General features: G+C 39.8%; 1 protein-coding gene across 3 annotated transcripts in view; it reads left to right on the top strand.

Moving 5' to 3' along the window:
* Positions 1 to 22,274, top strand: part of LOC141763741 (disks large homolog 4-like) — a 73,115-nt gene that overhangs the window by 47,635 nt on the left and 3,206 nt on the right. The gene's annotated exons all lie outside the window — the stretch shown is intronic.

Below are 22,274 nucleotides of genomic sequence, written 5' to 3'. Positions count from 1 at the left end.
ACAACCACAAAGAGACTCAAACAACAACAAAGAGACTCAAAACAACCACAAAGAGACTCAAAACAACCACAAAGAGACTCAACCACAAAGAGACTCAAAACAACCACAAAGAGACTCAAAACAACCACAAAGAGACTCATAACAACCACAAAGAGACTCAAACAACCACAAAGAGACTCAAAACGACCACAAAGAGACTCAAAACAACCACAAAGAGACTCAACCACAAAGAGACTCAAAACAACCACAAAGAGACTCAAACAACCACAAAGAGACTCAAAACAACCACAAAGAGACTCAACCACAAAGAGACTCAAAACAACCACAAAGAGACTCAAAACGACCACAAAGAGACTCAAAACAACCACAAAGAGACTCAAACAACCACAAAGAGACTCAAACAACAACAAAGAGACTCATAACAACCACAAAGAGACTCAAAACAACCACAAAGAGACTCAACCACAAAGAGACTCAAAACAACCACAAAGAAACTCAAAACAACCACAAAGAGACTCATAACAACCACAAAGAGACTCAAACAACCACAAAGAGACTCATAACAACCACAAAGAGACTCAAAACGACCACAAAGAGACTCAAAACAACCACAAAGAGACTCAACCACAAAGAGACTCAAAACAACCACAAAGAGACTCAAACAACCACAAAGAGACTCAAAACAACCACAAAGAGACTCAACCACAAAGAGACTCAAAACAACCACAAAGAGACTCAAAACGACCACAAAGAGACTCAAAACAACCACAAAGAGACTCAAACAACCACAAAGAGACTCATAACAACCACAAAGAGACTCAAAACAACCACAAAGAGACTCATAACAACCACAAAGAGACTCAAACAACCACAAAGAGACTCATAACAACCACAAAGAGACTCAAAACGACCACAAAGAGACTCAAAACAACCACAAAGAGACTCAACCACAAAGAGACTCAAAACAACCACAAAGAGACTCAACCACAAAGAGACTCAAAACAACCACAAAGAGACTCAAAACAACCACAAAGAGACTCAAACAACCACAAAGAGACTCAAACAACAACAAAGAGACTCAAAACAACCACAAAGAGACTCAAAACAACCACAAAGAGACTCAACCACAAAGAGACTCAAAACAACCACAAAGAGACTCAAAACAACCACAAAGAGACTCATAACAACCACAAAGAGACTCAAACAACCACAAAGAGACTCATAACAACCACAAAGAGACTCAAAACGACCACAAAGAGACTCAAAACAACCACAAAGAGACTCAACCACAAAGAGACTCAAAACAACCACAAAGAGACTCAAACAACCACAAAGAGACTCAAATCAACCACAAAGAGACTCAACCACAAAGAGACTCAAAACAACCACAAAGAGACTCAAAACGACCACAAAGAGACTCAAAACAACCACAAAGAGACTCAAACAACCACAAAGAGACTCATAACAACCACAAAGAGACTCAAAACAACCACAAAGAGACTCAAAACAACCACAAAGAGACTCAACCACAAAGAGACTCAAAACAACCACAAAGAAACTCAAAACAACCACAAAGAGACTCATAACAACCACAAAGAGACTCAAACAACCACAAAGAGACTCATAACAACCACAAAGAGACTCAAAACGACCACAAAGAGACTCAAAACAACCACAAAGAGACTCAACCACAAAGAGACTCAAAACAACCACAAAGAGACTCAAACAACCACAAAGAGACTCAAAACAACCACAAAAAGACTCAACCACAAAGAGACTCAAAACAACCACAAAGAGACTCAAAACGACCACAAAGAGACTCAAAACAACCACAAAGAGACTCAAACAACCACAAAGAGACTCATAACAACCACAAAGAGACTCAAAACAACCACAAAGAGACTCATAACAACCACAAAGAGACTCAAACAACCACAAAGAGACTCATAACAACCACAAAGAGACTCAAAACGACCACAAAGAGACTCAAAACAACCACAAAGAGACTCAACCACAAAGAGACTCAAAACAACCACAAAGAGACTCAAACAACCACAAAGAGACTCAAAACAACCACAAAGAGACTCAACCACAAAGAGACTCAAAACAACCACATAGAGACTCAAAACGACCACAAAGAGACTCAAAACAACCACAAAGAGACTCATAACAACCACAAAGAGACTCAAACAACCACAAAGAGACTCATAACAACCACAAAGAGACTCAAAACGACCACAAAGAGACTCAAAACAACCACAAAGAGACTCAACCACAAAAGAGACTCAAAACAACCACAAAGAGACTCATAACAACCACAAAAGGGACTCAAAACGACCACAACGAGACTCAAAACGACCACAACGAGACTCAAAACGACCACAAAGAGACTCAAACAACCACAAAGAGACACAAAATGACCACAAAGAGACTCAAAACAACCACAAAGAGACTCAAAACAACCACAAAGAGACTCAAAATGACCACAAAGAGACTCTAAACAACCACAAAGAAAAGAGACTCAAAACGACCACAAAGAGACTCAAACAACCACAAAGAGACACAAAACAACCACGAAGAGACTCAAAATGACCACAAAGAGACTCAAAACAACCACAAAGAAAAGAGACTCAAAACGACCACAAAGAGACTCAAAACAACAACAAAGAGACACAAAACAACCACAAAGAGACTCAGACGACCACAAAGAGACTCAAAACAACAACAAAGAGACACAAAACAACCACAAAGAGACTCAAAACGACCACAAAGAGACACAAAACGACCACAAAGAGACTCAAAACAACCACAAAGAGACTCAAAACAACCACAAAGAGACACAAAACAACCACAAAGAGACTCAGACGACCACAAAGAGACTCAAAACAACAACAAAGAGACACAAAACAACCACAAAGAGACTCAAAACGACCACAAAGAGACACAAAACGACCACAAAGAGACTCAAAACAACCACAAAGAGACTCAAAACAACCACAAAGAGACACAAAACAACATAAAGAGACCCAGACGACCACAAAGAGACTAAAAACAACAACAAAGAGACACAAAACAACCACAAAGAGACTCAGACGACCACAAAGAGACTCAAAACGACCACAAAGAGACTCAAAACAACCACAAAGAGACTCAAAACGACCACAAAGAGACTCAAAACGACCACAGAGAGACACAAAACAACCACAGAGAGACTCAGACGACCACAAAGAGACACAAAACAACCACAGAGAGACAAAACAACCACAAAGAGACATAAAACGACCACAGAGACACAAAACAACCACAAAGAGACACAAAACGACCACAAAGAGACTCAAAACGACCACAGAGAGACACAAAACAACCACAGAGAGACTCAGACGACCACAAAGAGACTCAAACAACCACAAAGAGACACAAAATGACCACAAAGAGACTCAAAACAACCACAAAGAGACTCAAAACAACCACAAAGAGACTCAAACAACCACAAAGAGACTCAAACAACAACAAAGAGACTCAAAACAACCACAAAGAGACTCAAAACAACCACAAAGAGACTCAACCACAAAGAGACTCAAAACAACCACAAAGAGACTCAAAACAACCACAAAGAGACTCATAACAACCACAAAGAGACTCAAACAACCACAAAGAGACTCATAACAACCACAAAGAGACTCAAAACGACCACAAAGAGACTCAAAACAACCACAAAGAGACTCAACCACAAAGAGACTCAAAACAACCACAAAGAGACTCAAACAACCACAAAGAGACTCAAAACAACCACAAAGAGACTCAACCACAAAGAGACTCAAAACAACCACAAAGAGACTCAAAACGACCACAAAGAGACTCAAAACAACCACAAAGAGACTCAAACAACCACAAAGAGACTCAAACAACAACAAAGAGACTCAAAACAACCACAAAGAGACTCAAAACAACCACAAAGAGACTCAACCACAAAGAGACTCAAAACAACCACAAAGAAACTCAAAACAACCACAAAGAGACTCATAACAACCACAAAGAGACTCAAACAACCACAAAGATACTCATAACAACCACAAAGAGACTCAAAACGACCACAAAGAGACTCAAAACAACCACAAAGAGACTCAACCACAAAGAGACTCAAAACAACCACAAAGAGACTCAAACAACCACAAAGAGACTCAACCACAAAGAGACTCAAAACAACCACAAAGAGACTCAAAACGACCACAAAGAGACTCAAAACAACCACAAAGAGACTCAAACAACCACAAAGAGACTCATAACAACCACAAAGAGACTCAAAACAACCACAAAGAGACTCATAACAACCACAAAGAGACTCAAACAACCACAAAGAGACTCATAACAACCACAAAGAGACTCAAAACGACCACAAAGAGACTCAAAACAACCACAAAGAGACTCAACCACAAAGAGACTCAAAACAACCACAAAGAGACTCAAACAACCACAAAGAGACTCAAAACAACCACAAAGAGACTCAACCACAAAGAGACTCAAAACAACCACAAAGAGACTCAAAACGACCACAAAGAGACTCAAAACAACCACAAAGAGACTCATAACAACCACAAAGAGACTCAAACAACCACAAAGAGACTCATAACAACCACAAAGAGACTCAAAACGACCACAAAGAGACTCAAAACAACCACAAAGAGACTCATAACAACCACAAAGAGACTCAAACAACCACAAAGAGACTCATAACAACCACAAAGAGACTCAAAACGACCACAAAGAGACTCAAAACAACCACAAAGAGACTCAACCACAAAAGAGACTCAAAACAACCACAAAGAGACTCATAACAACCACAAAAGGGACTCAAAACGACCACAACGAGACTCAAAACGACCACAACGAGACTCAAAACGACCACAAAGAGACTCAAACAACCACAAAGAGACACAAAATGACCACAAAGAGACTCAAAACAACCACAAAGAGACTCAAAACAACCACAAAGAAAAGAGACTCAAAACGACCACAAAGAGACTCAAACAACCACAAAGAGACACAAAACAACCACAAAGAGACTCAAAATGACCACAAAGAGACTCAAAACAACCACAAAGAGACTCAAAACAACCACAAAGAGACACAAAACAACCACAAAGAGACTCAGACGACCACAAAGAGACTCAAAACAACAACAAAGAGACACAAAACAACCACAAAGAGACTCAAAACGACCACAAAGAGACACAAAACGACCACAAAGAGACTCAAAACAACCACAAAGAGACTCAAAACAACCACAAAGAGACACAAAACAACATAAAGAGACCCAGACGACCACAAAGAGACTAAAAACAACAACAAAGAGACACAAAACAACCACAAAGAGACTCAGACGACCACAAAGAGACTCAAAACGACCACAAAGAGACTCAAAACAACCACAAAGAGACTCAAAACGACCACAAAGAGACTCAAAACAACCACAAAGAGACTCATAACAACCACAAAGAGACTCAAACAACCACAAAGAGACTCATAACAACCACAAAGAGACTCAAAACGACCACAAAGAGACTCAAAACAACCACAAAGAGACTCAACCACAAAAGAGACTCAAAACAACCACAAAGAGACTCATAACAACCACAAAAGGGACTCAAAACGACCACAACGAGACTCAAAACGACCACAACGAGACTCAAAACGACCACAAAGAGACTCAAACAACCACAAAGAGACACAAAATGACCACAAAGAGACTCAAAACAATCACAAAGAGACTCAAAACAACCACAAAGAAAAGAGACTCAAAACGACCACAAAGAGACTCAAACAACCACAAAGAGACACAAAACAACCACAAAGAGACTCAAAATGACCACAAAGAGACTCAAAACAACCACAAAGAAAAGAGACTCAAAACGACCACAAAGAGACTCAAAACAACAACAAAGAGACACAAAACAACCACAAAGAGACTCAGACGACCACAAAGAGACTCAAAACAACAACAAAGAGACACAAAACAACCACAAAGAGACTCAAAACGACCACAAAGAGACACAAAACGACCACAAAGAGACTCAAAACAACCACAAAGAGACTCAAAACAACCACAAAGAGACACAAAACAACCACAAAGAGACTCAGACGACCACAAAGAGACTCAAAACAACAACAAAGAGACACAAAACAACCACAAAGAGACTCAAAACGACCACAAAGAGACTCAAAACAACCACAAAGAGACTCAACCACAAAGAGACTCAAAACAACCACAAAGAGACTCAAACAACCACAAAGAGACTCAACCACAAAGAGACTCAAAACAACCACAAAGAGACTCAAAACGACCACAAAGAGACTCAGAACAACCACAAAGAGACTCAAACAACCACAAAGAGACTCATAACAACCACAAAGAGACTCAAAACAACCACAAAGAGACTCATAACAACCACAAAGAGACTCAAACAACCACAAAGAGACTCATAACAACCACAAAGAGACTCAAAACGACCACAAAGAGACTCAAAACAACCACAAAGAGACTCAACCACAAAGAGACTCAAAACAACCACAAAGAGACTCAAACAACCACAAAGAGACTCAAAACAACCACAAAGAGACTCAACCACAAAGAGACTCAAAACAACCACAAAGAGACTCAAAACGACCACAAAGAGACTCAAAACAACCACAAAGAGACTCATAACAACCACAAAGAGACTCAAACAACCACAAAGAGACTCATAACAACCACAAAGAGACTCAAAACGACCACAAAGAGACTCAAAACAACCACAAAGAGACTCAACCACAAAAGAGACTCAAAACAACCACAAAGAGACTCATAACAACCACAAAAGGGACTCAAAACGACCACAACGAGACTCAAAACGACCACAACGAGACTCAAAACGACCACAAAGAGACTCAAACAACCACAAAGAGACACAAAATGACCACAAAGAGACTCAAAACAACCACAAAGAGACTCAAAACAACCACAAAGAAAAGAGACTCAAAACGACCACAAAGAGACTCAAACAACCACAAAGAGACACAAAACAACCACAAAGAGACTCAAAATGACCACAAAGAGACTCAAAACAACCACAAAGAAAAGAGACTCAAAACAACCACAAAGAGACTCAAAACGACCACAAAGAGACTCAAACAACCACAAAGAGACACAAAACAACCACAAAGAGACTCAAAATGACCACAAAGAGACTCAAAACAACCACAAAGAAAAGAGACTCAAAACGACCACAAAGAGACTCAAAACAACAACAAAGAGACACAAAACAACCACAAAGAGACTCAGACGACCACAAAGAGACTCAAAACAACAACAAAGAGACACAAAACAACCACAAAGAGACTCAAAACGACCACAAAGAGACACAAAACGACCACAAAGAGACTCAAAACAACCACAAAGAGACTCAAAACAACCACAAAGAGACACAAAACAACCACAAAGAGACTCAGACGACCACAAAGAGACTCAAAACAACAACAAAGAGACACAAAACAACCACAAAGAGACTCAAAACGACCACAAAGAGACACAAAACGACCACAAAGAGACTCAAAACAACCACAAAGAGACTCAAAACAACCACAAAGAGACACAAAACAACATAAAGAGACCCAGACGACCACAAAGAGACTAAAAACAACAACAAAGAGACACAAAACAACCACAAAGAGACTCAGACGACCACAAAGAGACTCAAAACGACCACAAAGAGACTCAAAACAACCACAAAGAGACTCAAAACGACCACAAAGAGACTCAAAACAACCACAAAGAGACTCATAACAACCACAAAGAGACTCAAACAACCACAAAGAGACTCATAACAACCACAAAGAGACTCAAAACGACCACAAAGAGACTCAAAACAACCACAAAGAGACTCAACCACAAAAGAGACTCAAAACAACCACAAAGAGACTCATAACAACCACAAAAGGGACTCAAAACGACCACAACGAGACTCAAAACGACCACAACGAGACTCAAAACGACCACAAAGAGACTCAAACAACCACAAAGAGACACAAAATGACCACAAAGAGACTCAAAACAATCACAAAGAGACTCAAAACAACCACAAAGAAAAGAGACTCAAAACGACCACAAAGAGACTCAAACAACCACAAAGAGACACAAAACAACCACAAAGAGACTCAAAATGACCACAAAGAGACTCAAAACAACCACAAAGAAAAGAGACTCAAAACGACCACAAAGAGACTCAAAACAACAACAAAGAGACACAAAACAACCACAAAGAGACTCAGACGACCACAAAGAGACTCAAAACAACAACAAAGAGACACAAAACAACCACAAAGAGACTCAAAACGACCACAAAGAGACACAAAACAACCACAAAGAGACTCAAAATGACCACAAAGAGACTCAAAACAACCACAAAGAAAAGAGACTCAAAACGACCACAAAGAGACTCAAAACAACAACAAAGAGACACAAAACAACCACAAAGAGACTCAGACGACCACAAAGAGACTCAAAACAACAACAAAGAGACACAAAACAACCACAAAGAGACTCAAAACGACCACAAAGAGACACAAAACGACCACAAAGAGACTCAAAACAACCACAAAGAGACTCAAAACAACCACAAAGAGACACAAAACAACCACAAAGAGACTCAGACGACCACAAAGAGACTCAAAACAACAACAAAGAGACACAAAACAACCACAAAGAGACTCAAAACGACCACAAAGAGACTCAAAACAACCACAAAGAGACTCAACCACAAAGAGACTCAAAACAACCACAAAGAGACTCAAACAACCACAAAGAGACTCAACCACAAAGAGACTCAAAACAACCACAAAGAGACTCAAAACGACCACAAAGAGACTCAGAACAACCACAAAGAGACTCAAACAACCACAAAGAGACTCATAACAACCACAAAGAGACTCAAAACAACCACAAAGAGACTCATAACAACCACAAAGAGACTCAAACAACCACAAAGAGACTCATAACAACCACAAAGAGACTCAAAACGACCACAAAGAGACTCAAAACAACCACAAAGAGACTCAACCACAAAGAGACTCAAAACAACCACAAAGAGACTCAAACAACCACAAAGAGACTCAAAACAACCACAAAGAGACTCAACCACAAAGAGACTCAAAACAACCACAAAGAGACTCAAAACGACCACAAAGAGACTCAAAACAACCACAAAGAGACTCATAACAACCACAAAGAGACTCAAACAACCACAAAGAGACTCATAACAACCACAAAGAGACTCAAAACGACCACAAAGAGACTCAAAACAACCACAAAGAGACTCAACCACAAAAGAGACTCAAAACAACCACAAAGAGACTCATAACAACCACAAAAGGGACTCAAAACGACCACAACGAGACTCAAAACGACCACAACGAGACTCAAAACGACCACAAAGAGACTCAAACAACCACAAAGAGACACAAAATGACCACAAAGAGACTCAAAACAACCACAAAGAGACTCAAAACAACCACAAAGAAAAGAGACTCAAAACGACCACAAAGAGACTCAAACAACCACAAAGAGACACAAAACAACCACAAAGAGACTCAAAATGACCACAAAGAGACTCAAAACAACCACAAAGAAAAGAGACTCAAAACAACCACAAAGAGACTCAAAACAACAACAAAGAGACACAAAACAACCACAAAGAGACTCAGACGACCACAAAGAGACTCAAAACGACCACAAAGAGACTCAAACAACCACAAAGAGACACAAAACAACCACAAAGAGACTCAAAATGACCACAAAGAGACTCAAAACAACCACAAAGAAAAGAGACTCAAAACGACCACAAAGAGACTCAAAACAACAACAAAGAGACACAAAACAACCACAAAGAGACTCAGACGACCACAAAGAGACTCAAAACAACAACAAAGAGACACAAAACAACCACAAAGAGACTCAAAACGACCACAAAGAGACACAAAACGACCACAAAGAGACTCAAAACAACCACAAAGAGACTCAAAACAACCACAAAGAGACACAAAACAACCACAAAGAGACTCAGACGACCACAAAGAGACTCAAAACAACAACAAAGAGACACAAAACAACCACAAAGAGACTCAAAACGACCACAAAGAGACACAAAACGACCACAAAGAGACTCAAAACAACCACAAAGAGACTCAAAACAACCACAAAGAGACACAAAACAACATAAAGAGACCCAGACGACCACAAAGAGACTAAAAACAACAACAAAGAGACACAAAACAACCACAAAGAGACTCAGACGACCACAAAGAGACTCAAAACGACCACAAAGAGACTCAAAACAACCACAAAGAGACTCAAAACGACCACAAAGAGACTCAAAACAACCACAAAGAGACTCATAACAACCACAAAGAGACTCAAACAACCACAAAGAGACTCATAACAACCACAAAGAGACTCAAAACGACCACAAAGAGACTCAAAACAACCACAAAGAGACTCAACCACAAAAGAGACTCAAAACAACCACAAAGAGACTCATAACAACCACAAAAGGGACTCAAAACGACCACAACGAGACTCAAAACGACCACAACGAGACTCAAAACGACCACAAAGAGACTCAAACAACCACAAAGAGACACAAAATGACCACAAAGAGACTCAAAACAATCACAAAGAGACTCAAAACAACCACAAAGAAAAGAGACTCAAAACGACCACAAAGAGACTCAAACAACCACAAAGAGACACAAAACAACCACAAAGAGACTCAAAATGACCACAAAGAGACTCAAAACAACCACAAAGAAAAGAGACTCAAAACGACCACAAAGAGACTCAAAACAACAACAAAGAGACACAAAACAACCACAAAGAGACTCAGACGACCACAAAGAGACTCAAAACAACCACAAAGAGACTCAAAACAACCACAAAGAAAAGAGACTCAAAACGACCACAAAGAGACTCAAACAACCACAAAGAGACACAAAACAACCACAAAGAGACTCAAAATGACCACAAAGAGACTCAAAACAACCACAAAGAGACTCAAAACAACCACAAAGAGACACAAAACAACCACAAAGAGACTCAGACGACCACAAAGAGACTCAAAACAACAACAAAGAGACACAAAACAACCACAAAGAGACTCAAAACGACCACAAAGAGACACAAAACGACCACAAAGAGACTCAAAACAACCACAAAGAGACTCAAAACAACCACAAAGAGACACAAAACAACATAAAGAGACCCAGACGACCACAAAGAGACTAAAAACAACAACAAAGAGACACAAAACAACCACAAAGAGACTCAGACGACCACAAAGAGACTCAAAACGACCACAAAGAGACTCAAAACAACCACAAAGAGACTCAAAACGACCACAAAGAGACTCAAAACAACCACAAAGAGACTCATAACAACCACAAAGAGACTCAAACAACCACAAAGAGACTCATAACAACCACAAAGAGACTCAAAACGACCACAAAGAGACTCAAAACAACCACAAAGAGACTCAACCACAAAAGAGACTCAAAACAACCACAAAGAGACTCATAACAACCACAAAAGGGACTCAAAACGACCACAACGAGACTCAAAACGACCACAACGAGACTCAAAACGACCACAAAGAGACTCAAACAACCACAAAGAGACACAAAATGACCACAAAGAGACTCAAAACAATCACAAAGAGACTCAAAACAACCACAAAGAAAAGAGACTCAAAACGACCACAAAGAGACTCAAACAACCACAAAGAGACACAAAACAACCACAAAGAGACTCAAAATGACCACAAAGAGACTCAAAACAACCACAAAGAAAAGAGACTCAAAACGACCACAAAGAGACTCAAAACAACAACAAAGAGACACAAAACAACCACAAAGAGACTCAGACGACCACAAAGAGACTCAAAACAACAACAAAGAGACACAAAACAACCACAAAGAGACTCAAAACGACCACAAAGAGACACAAAACGACCACAAAGAGACTCAAAACAACCACAAAGAGACTCAAAACAACCACAAAGAGACACAAAACAACCACAAAGAGACTCAGACGACCACAAAGAGACTCATAACAACCACAAAGAGACTCAAAACGACCACAAAGAGACTCAAAACAACCACAAAGAGACTCAACCACAAAAGAGACTCAAAACAACCACAAAGAGACTCATAACAACCACAAAAGGGACTCAAAACGACCACAACGAGACTCAAAACGACCACAACGAGACTCAAAACGACCACAAAGAGACTCAAACAACCACAAAGAGACACAAAATGACCACAAAGAGACTCAAAACAACCACAAAGAGACTCAAAACAACCACAAAGAAAAGAGACTCAAAACGACCACAAAGAGACTCAAACAACCACAAAGAGACACAAAACAACCACAAAGAGACTCAAAATGACCACAAAGAGACTCAAAACAACCACAAAGAAAAGAGACTCAAAACAACCACAAAGAGACTCAAAACGACCACAAAGAGACTCAAACAACCACAAAGAGACACAAAACAACCACAAAGAGACTCAAAATGACCACAAAGAGACTCAAAACAACCACAAAGAAAAGAGACTCAAAACGACCACAAAGAGACTCAAAACAACAACAAAGAGACACAAAACAACCACAAAGAGACTCAGACGACCACAAAGAGACTCAAAACAACAACAAAGAGACACAAAACAACCACAAAGAGACTCAAAACGACCACAAAGAGACACAAAACGACCACAAAGAGACTCAAAACAACCACAAAGAGACTCAAAACAACCACAAAGAGACACAAAACAACCACAAAGAGACTCAGACGACCACAAAGAGACTCAAAACAACAACAAAGAGACACAAAACAACCACAAAGAGACTCAAAACGACCACAAAGAGACACAAAACGACCACAAAGAGACTCAAAACAACCACAAAGAGACTCAAAACAACCACAAAGAGACACAAAACAACATAAAGAGACCCAGACGACCACAAAGAGACTAAAAACAACAACAAAGAGACACAAAACAACCACAAAGAGACTCAGACGACCACAAAGAGACTCAAAACGACCACAAAGAGACTCAAAACAACCACAAAGAGACTCAAAACGACCACAAAGAGACTCAAAACAACCACAAAGAGACTCATAACAACCACAAAGAGACTCAAACAACCACAAAGAGACTCATAACAACCACAAAGAGACTCAAAACGACCACAAAGAGACTCAAAACAACCACAAAGAGACTCAACCACAAAAGAGACTCAAAACAACCACAAAGAGACTCATAACAACCACAAAAGGGACTCAAAACGACCACAACGAGACTCAAAACGACCACAACGAGACTCAAAACGACCACAAAGAGACTCAAACAACCACAAAGAGACACAAAATGACCACAAAGAGACTCAAAACAATCACAAAGAGACTCAAAACAACCACAAAGAAAAGAGACTCAAAACGACCACAAAGAGACTCAAACAACCACAAAGAGACACAAAACAACCACAAAGAGACTCAAAATGACCACAAAGAGACTCAAAACAACCACAAAGAAAAGAGACTCAAAACGACCACAAAGAGACTCAAAACAACAACAAAGAGACACAAAACAACCACAAAGAGACTCAGACGACCACAAAGAGACTCAAAACAACAACAAAGAGACACAAAACAACCACAAAGAGACTCAAAACGACCACAAAGAGACACAAAACAACCACAAAGAGACTCAAAATGACCACAAAGAGACTCAAAACAACCACAAAGAAAAGAGACTCAAAACGACCACAAAGAGACTCAAAACAACAACAAAGAGACACAAAACAACCACAAAGAGACTCAGACGACCACAAAGAGACTCAAAACAACAACAAAGAGACACAAAACAACCACAAAGAGACTCAAAACGACCACAAAGAGACACAAAACGACCACAAAGAGACTCAAAACAACCACAAAGAGACTCAAAACAACCACAAAGAGACACAAAACAACCACAAAGAGACTCAGACGACCACAAAGAGACTCAAAACAACAACAAAGAGACACAAAACAACCACAAAGAGACTCAAAACGACCACAAAGAGACTCAAAACAACCACAAAGAGACTCAACCACAAAGAGACTCAAAACAACCACAAAGAGACTCAAACAACCACAAAGAGACTCAACCACAAAGAGACTCAAAACAACCACAAAGAGACTCAAAACGACCACAAAGAGACTCAGAACAACCACAAAGAGACTCAAACAACCACAAAGAGACTCATAACAACCACAAAGAGACTCAAAACAACCACAAAGAGACTCATAACAACCACAAAGAGACTCAAACAACCACAAAGAGACTCATAACAACCACAAAGAGACTCAAAACGACCACAAAGAGACTCAAAACAACCACAAAGAGACTCAACCACAAAGAGACTCAAAACAACCACAAAGAGACTCAAACAACCACAAAGAGACTCAAAACAACCACAAAGAGACTCAACCACAAAGAGACTCAAAACAACCACAAAGAGACTCAAAACGACCACAAAGAGACTCAAAACAACCACAAAGAGACTCATAACAACCACAAAGAGACTCAAACAACCACAAAGAGACTCATAACAACCACAAAGAGACTCAAAACGACCACAAAGAGACTCAAAACAACCACAAAGAGACTCAACCACAAAAGAGACTCAAAACAACCACAAAGAGACTCATAACAACCACAAAAGGGACTCAAAACGACCACAACGAGACTCAAAACGACCACAACGAGACTCAAAACGACCACAAAGAGACTCAAACAACCACAAAGAGACACAAAATGACCACAAAGAGACTCAAAACAACCACAAAGAGACTCAAAACAACCACAAAGAAAAGAGACTCAAAACGACCACAAAGAGACTCAAACAACCACAAAGAGACACAAAACAACCACAAAGAGACTCAAAATGACCACAAAGAGACTCAAAACAACCACAAAGAAAAGAGACTCAAAACAACCACAAAGAGACTCAAAACAACAACAAAGAGACACAAAACAACCACAAAGAGACTCAGACGACCACAAAGAGACTCAAAACGACCACAAAGAGACTCAAACAACCACAAAGAGACACAAAACAACCACAAAGAGACTCAAAATGACCACAAAGAGACTCAAAACAACCACAAAGAAAAGAGACTCAAAACGACCACAAAGAGACTCAAAACAACAACAAAGAGACACAAAACAACCACAAAGAGACTCAGACGACCACAAAGAGACTCAAAACAACAACAAAGAGACACAAAACAACCACAAAGAGACTCAAAACGACCACAAAGAGACACAAAACGACCACAAAGAGACTCAAAACAACCACAAAGAGACTCAAAACAACCACAAAGAGACACAAAACAACCACAAAGAGACTCAGACGACCACAAAGAGACTCAAAACAACAACAAAGAGACACAAAACAACCACAAAGAGACTCAAAACGACCACAAAGAGACACAAAACGACCACAAAGAGACTCAAAACAACCACAAAGAGACTCAAAACAACCACAAAGAGACACAAAACAACATAAAGAGACCCAGACGACCACAAAGAGACTAAAAACAACAACAAAGAGACACAAAACAACCACAAAGAGACTCAGACGACCACAAAGAGACTCAAAACGACCACAAAGAGACTCAAAACAACCACAAAGAGACTCAAAACGACCACAAAGAGACTCAAAACAACCACAAAGAGACTCATAACAACCACAAAGAGACTCAAACAACCACAAAGAGACTCATAACAACCACAAAGAGACTCAAAACGACCACAAAGAGACTCAAAACAACCACAAAGAGACTCAACCACAAAAGAGACTCAAAACAACCACAAAGAGACTCATAACAACCACAAAAGGGACTCAAAACGACCACAACGAGACTCAAAACGACCACAACGAGACTCAAAACGACCACAAAGAGACTCAAACAACCACAAAGAGACACAAAATGACCACAAAGAGACTCAAAACAATCACAAAGAGACTCAAAACAACCACAAAGAAAAGAGACTCAAAACGACCACAAAGAGACTCAAACAACCACAAAGAGACACAAAACAACCACAAAGAGACTCAAAATGACCACAAAGAGACTCAAAACAACCACAAAGAAAAGAGACTCAAAACGACCACAAAGAGACTCAAAACAACAACAAAGAGACACAAAACAACCACAAAGAGACTCAGACGACCACAAAGAGACTCAAAACAACAACAAAGAGACACAAAACAACCACAAAGAGACTCAAAACGACCACAAAGAGACACAAAACAACCACAAAGAGACTCAAAATGACCACAAAGAGACTCAAAACAACCACAAAGAAAAGAGACTCAAAACGACCACAAAGAGACTCAAAACAACAACAAAGAGACACAAAACAACCACAAAGAGACTCAGACGACCACAAAGAGACTCAAAACAACAACAAAGAGACACAAAACAACCACAAAGAGACTCAAAACGACCACAAAGAGACACAAAACGACCACAAAGAGACTCAAAACAACCACAAAGAGACTCAAAACAACCACAAAGAGACACAAAACAACCACAAAGAGACTCAGACGACCACAAAGAGACTCAAAACAACAACAAAGAGACACAAAACAACCACAAAGAGACTCAAAACGACCACAAAGAGACTCAAAACAACCACAAAGAGACTCAACCACAAAGAGACTCAAAACAACCACAAAGAGACTCAAACAACCACAAAGAGACTCAACCACAAAGAGACTCAAAACAACCACAAAGAGACTCAAAACGACCACAAAGAGACTCAGAACAACCACAAAGAGACTCAAACAACCACAAAGAGACTCATAACAACCACAAAGAGACTCAAAACAACCACAAAGAGACTCATAACAACCACAAAGAGACTCAAACAACCACAAAGAGACTCATAACAACCACAAAGAGACTCAAAACGACCACAAAGAGACTCAAAACAACCACAAAGAGACTCAACCACAAAGAGACTCAAAACAACCACAAAGAGACTCAAACAACCACAAAGAGACTCAAAACAACCACAAAGAGACTCAACCACAAAGAGACTCAAAACAACCACAAAGAGACTCAAAACGACCACAAAGAGACTCAAAACAACCACAAAGAGACTCATAACAACCACAAAGAGACTCAAACAACCACAAAGAGACTCATAACAACCACAAAGAGACTCAAAATGACCACAAAGAGACTCAAAACAACCACAAAGAAAAGAGACTCAAAACGACCACAAAGAGACTCAAAACAACAACAAAGAGACACAAAACAACCACAAAGAGACTCAGACGACCACAAAGAGACTCAAAACAACAACAAAGAGACACAAAACAACCACAAAGAGACTCAAAACGACCACAAAGAGACACAAAACGACCACAAAGAGACTCAAAACAACCACAAAGAGACTCAAAACAACCACAAAGAGACACAAAACAACCACAAAGAGACTCAGACGACCACAAAGAGACTCAAAACAACAACAAAGAGACACAAAACAACCACAAAGAGACTCAAAACGACCACAAAGAGACTCAAAACAACCACAAAGAGACTCAACCACAAAGAGACTCAAAACAACCACAAAGAGACTCAAACAACCACAAAGAGACTCAACCACAAAGAGACTCAAAACAACCACAAAGAGACTCAAAACGACCACAAAGAGACTCAGAACAACCACAAAGAGACTCAAACAACCACAAAGAGACTCATAACAACCACAAAGAGACTCAAAACAACCACAAAGAGACTCATAACAACCACAAAGAGACTCAAACAACCACAAAGAGACTCATAACAACCACAAAGAGACTCAAAACGACCACAAAGAGACTCAAAACAACCACAAAGAGACTCAACCACAAAGAGACTCAAAACAACCACAAAGAGACTCAAACAACCACAAAGAGACTCAAAACAACCACAAAGAGACTCAACCACAAAGAGACTCAAAACAACCACAAAGAGACTCAAAACGACCACAAAGAGACTCAAAACAACCACAAAGAGACTCATAACAACCACAAAGAGACTCAAACAACCACAAAGAGACTCATAACAACCACAAAGAGACTCAAAACGACCACAAAGAGACTCAAAACAACCACAAAGAGACTCAACCACAAAAGAGACTCAAAACAACCACAAAGAGACTCATAACAACCACAAAAGGGACTCAAAACGACCACAACGAGACTCAAAACGACCACAACGAGACTCAAAACGACCACAAAGAGACTCAAACAACCACAAAGAGACACAAAATGACCACAAAGAGACTCAAAACAATCACAAAGAGACTCAAAACAACCACAAAGAAAAGAGACTCAAAACGACCACAAAGAGACTCAAACAACCACAAAGAGACACAAAACAACCACAAAGAGACTCAAAATGACCACAAAGAGACTCAAAACAACCACAAAGAAAAGAGACTCAAAACGACCACAAAGAGACTCAAAACAACAACAAAGAGACACAAAACAACCACAAAGAGACTCAGACGACCACAAAGAGACTCAAAACAACAACAAAGAGACACAAAACAACCACAAAGAGACTCAAAACGACCACAAAGAGACACAAAACAACCACAAAGAGACTCAAAATGACCACAAAGAGACTCAAAACAACCACAAAGAAAAGAGACTCAAAACGACCACAAAGAGACTCAAAACAACAACAAAGAGACACAAAACAACCACAAAGAGACTCAGACGACCACAAAGAGACTCAAAACAACAACAAAGAGACACAAAACAACCACAAAGAGACTCAAAACGACCACAAAGAGACACAAAACGACCACAAAGAGACTCAAAACAACCACAAAGAGACTCAAAACAACCACAAAGAGACACAAAACAACCACAAAGAGACTCAGACGACCACAAAGAGACTCAAAACAACAACAAAGAGACACAAAACAACCACAAAGAGACTCAAAACGACCACAAAGAGACTCAAAACAACCACAAAGAGACTCAACCACAAAGAGACTCAAAACAACCACAAAGAGACTCAAACAACCACAAAGAGACTCAACCACAAAGAGACTCAAAACAACCACAAAGAGACTCAAAACGACCACAAAGAGACTCAGAACAACCACAAAGAGACTCAAACAACCACAAAGAGACTCATAACAACCACAAAGAGACTCAAAACAACCACAAAGAGACTCATAACAACCACAAAGAGACTCAAACAACCACAAAGAGACTCATAACAACCACAAAGAGACTCAAAACGACCACAAAGAGACTCAAAACAACCACAAAGAGACTCAACCACAAAGAGACTCAAAACAACCACAAAGAGACTCAAACAACCACAAAGAGACTCAAAACAACCACAAAGAGACTCAACCACAAAGAGACTCAAAACAACCACAAAGAGACTCAAAACGACCACAAAGAGACTCAAAACAACCACAAAGAGACTCATAACAACCACAAAGAGACTCAAACAACCACAAAGAGACTCATAACAACCACAAAGAGACTCAAAACGACCACAAAGAGACTCAAAACAACCACAAAGAGACTCAACCACAAAAGAGACTCAAAACAACCACAAAGAGACTCATAACAACCACAAAAGGGACTCAAAACGACCACAACGAGACTCAAAACGACCACAACGAGACTCAAAACGACCACAAAGAGACTCAAACAACCACAAAGAGACACAAAATGACCACAAAGAGACTCAAAACAACCACAAAGAGACTCAAAACAACCACAAAGAAAAGAGACTCAAAACGACCACAAAGAGACTCAAACAACCACAAAGAGACACAAAACAACCACAAAGAGACTCAAAATGACCACAAAGAGACTCAAAACAACCACAAAGAAAAGAGACTCAAAACAACCACAAAGAGACTCAAAACAACAACAAAGAGACACAAAACAACCACAAAGAGACTCAGACGACCACAAAGAGACTCAAAACGACCACAAAGAGACTCAAACAACCACAAAGAGACACAAAACAACCACAAAGAGACTCAAAATGACCACAAAGAGACTCAAAACAACCACAAAGAAAAGAGACTCAAAACGACCACAAAGAGACTCAAAACAACAACAAAGAGACACAAAACAACCACAAAGAGACTCAGACGACCACAAAGAGACTCAAAACAACAACAAAGAGACACAAAACAACCACAAAGAGACTCAAAACGACCACAAAGAGACACAAAACGACCACAAAGAGACTCAAAACAACCACAAAGAGACTCAAAACAACCACAAAGAGACACAAAACAACCACAAAGAGACTCAGACGACCACAAAGAGACTCAAAACAACAACAAAGAGACACAAAACAACCACAAAGAGACTCAAAACGACCACAAAGAGACACAAAACGACCACAAAGAGACTCAAAACAACCACAAAGAGACTCAAAACAACCACAAAGAGACACAAAACAACATAAAGAGACCCAGACGACCACAAAGAGACTAAAAACAACAACAAAGAGACACAAAACAACCACAAAGAGACTCAGACGACCACAAAGAGACTCAAAACGACCACAAAGAGACTCAAAACAACCACAAAGAGACTCAAAACGACCACAAAGAGACTCAAAACAACCACAAAGAGACTCATAACAACCACAAAGAGACTCAAACAACCACAAAGAGACTCATAACAACCACAAAGAGACTCAAAACGACCACAAAGAGACTCAAAACAACCACAAAGAGACTCAACCACAAAAGAGACTCAAAACAACCACAAAGAGACTCATAACAACCACAAAAGGGACTCAAAACGACCACAACGAGACTCAAAACGACCACAACGAGACTCAAAACGACCACAAAGAGACTCAAACAACCACAAAGAGACACAAAATGACCACAAAGAGACTCAAAACAATCACAAAGAGACTCAAAACAACCACAAAGAAAAGAGACTCAAAACGACCACAAAGAGACTCAAACAACCACAAAGAGACACAAAACAACCACAAAGAGACTCAAAATGACCACAAAGAGACTCAAAACAACCACAAAGAAAAGAGACTCAAAACGACCACAAAGAGACTCAAAACAACAACAAAGAGACACAAAACAACCACAAAGAGACTCAGACGACCACAAAGAGACTCAAAACAACAACAAAGAGACACAAAACAACCACAAAGAGACTCAAAACGACCACAAAGAGACACAAAACGACCACAAAGAGACTCAAAACAACCACAAAGAGACTCAAAACAACCACAAAGAGACACAAAACAACCACAAAGAGACTCAGACGACCACAAAGAGACTCAAAACAACAACAAAGAGACACAAAACAACCACAAAGAGACTCAAAACGACCACAAAGAGACTCAAAACAACCACAAAGAGACTCAACCACAAAGAGACTCAAAACAACCACAAAGAGACTCAAACAACCACAAAGAGACTCAACCACAAAGAGACTCAAAACAACCACAAAGAGACTCAAAACGACCACAAAGAGACTCAGAACAACCACAAAGAGACTCAAACAACCACAAAGAGACTCATAACAACCACAAAGAGACTCAAAACAACCACAAAGAGACTCATAACAACCACAAAGAGACTCAAACAACCACAAAGAGACTCATAACAACCACAAAGAGACTCAAAACGACCACAAAGAGACTCAAAACAACCACAAAGAGACTCAACCACAAAGAGACTCAAAACAACCACAAAGAGACTCAAACAACCACAAAGAGACTCAAAACAACCACAAAGAGACTCAACCACAAAGAGACTCAAAACAACCACAAAGAGACTCAAAACGACCACAAAGAGACTCAAAACAACCACAAAGAGACTCATAACAACCACAAAGAGACTCAAACAACCACAAAGAGACTCATAACAACCACAAAGAGACTCAAAACGACCACAAAGAGACTCAAAACAACCACAAAGAGACTCAACCACAAAAGAGACTCAAAACAACCACAAAGAGACTCATAACAACCACAAAAGGGACTCAAAACGACCACAACGAGACTCAAAACGACCACAACGAGACTCAAAACGACCACAAAGAGACTCAAACAACCACAAAGAGACACAAAATGACCACAAAGAGACTCAAAACAACCACAAAGAGACTCAAAACAACCACA

This window comes from Sebastes fasciatus, unplaced genomic scaffold (genome assembly GCF_043250625.1).
Source record: "Sebastes fasciatus isolate fSebFas1 unplaced genomic scaffold, fSebFas1.pri Scaffold_35, whole genome shotgun sequence".
NCBI classification, from domain to species: Eukaryota; Metazoa; Chordata; class Actinopteri; order Perciformes; family Sebastidae; genus Sebastes; species Sebastes fasciatus.
Note: the sequence above shows the minus strand (reverse complement) of the source record. Positions and strands in the feature narration are given on the sequence as shown.